Source organism: Microtus ochrogaster, unplaced genomic scaffold (genome assembly GCF_000317375.1).
Source record: "Microtus ochrogaster isolate Prairie Vole_2 unplaced genomic scaffold, MicOch1.0 UNK7, whole genome shotgun sequence".
In the NCBI taxonomy this organism is placed as follows: Eukaryota; Metazoa; Chordata; class Mammalia; order Rodentia; family Cricetidae; genus Microtus; species Microtus ochrogaster.
Genome location: NW_004949105.1, coordinates 81,631 through 82,831, shown reverse-complemented (window position 1 = coordinate 82,831; position 1,201 = coordinate 81,631).

Below are 1,201 nucleotides of genomic sequence, written 5' to 3'. Positions count from 1 at the left end.
GTCAGCCGCAGAAGATTTAGAATTGTGTATAAAGGCACCCCTTTATATATTTATACGTTTTCCAAGACAGAAGGGCTAGAACTGTTTACTCTTGTTTATTATTAGTATGGAAAGATTTGATGATATCCTTTTACCAAATTGACAGGAAAGCTAAGAAGGGCAAAAATTGTGTTGCATTATCAGCCAACTGAACTTTTATATTGCTGAATATTTAAATTAATTAACTAGTTAATTAATTAATCGCTTAATTATAGGGTTCTTACCTAACATGCACAAGGTCCTCTGTTTAGCCTTCAGCATCAAAGGCACACACACACAAGGCACAGACAAATACAACATGGAGATGAGCCTCTTTCCCTCCCTCTGAGGGGATTTTCAGATTAAGCAAGCCTTTGGACTTGTCTGTGAAGATTCCTGGATTGCCTTACTTGAGGTAGAAAGACCCAAACTAAACGTCACACTGAATAAGAAGGAGATGAGCACTAAAATGAATTGCTCTCTGCTTCCTGAGGCAGATGCATTGTGAACAGCTGCCTAAAGTGGCTACCTCTGTGAACTCCCTGCCATGACAGGCTGGCACAGTGGATCTGTGAACTAAAGTTAACTCTTCCTTAAATGCCTTATCAAGGTATGTAGTCACAGCCACAGAAAAAAATAACTTAGAACATTAGTCATCGTATAAATACAAATAAAATCTACACTGATATTCTGTCTCGCTGTAATCAATATTATGATAGACACAGCAATATCACGTCTAGGAATAAACCCAAGGAATCCAAGTCAATAGATTACAGAATTATATGTGCTTTAGTGTTTATTGTGGTACTAAGACCAATAGGTAGGATCTAGAATCAGCAAAGATGTCCATCAGTAGATAAATAAATACTGAAGTATTGCATATTTACAATGGCATTAATTAAACTGTAAAGAAATACATTTAAGATATGTTTGGGTAATTATATGGAACTGAATTCTGTCATTTGTAGTGAAGTAAGCCCAAGAAAAAAATAAATACCATGTTTCTCATATCTAGAAACATTTTTTATATTTATTTATTTATTTATTTATTTATTTATTTATTTATTATGTATACAATATTCTTTTTACATGTATGCCTGCAGGCCAGAAGAGGGCACCAGACCTCATTACAGATGGTTGTGAGCCACCATGTGGTTGCCGGGAATTGAACTCAGGACCTTTG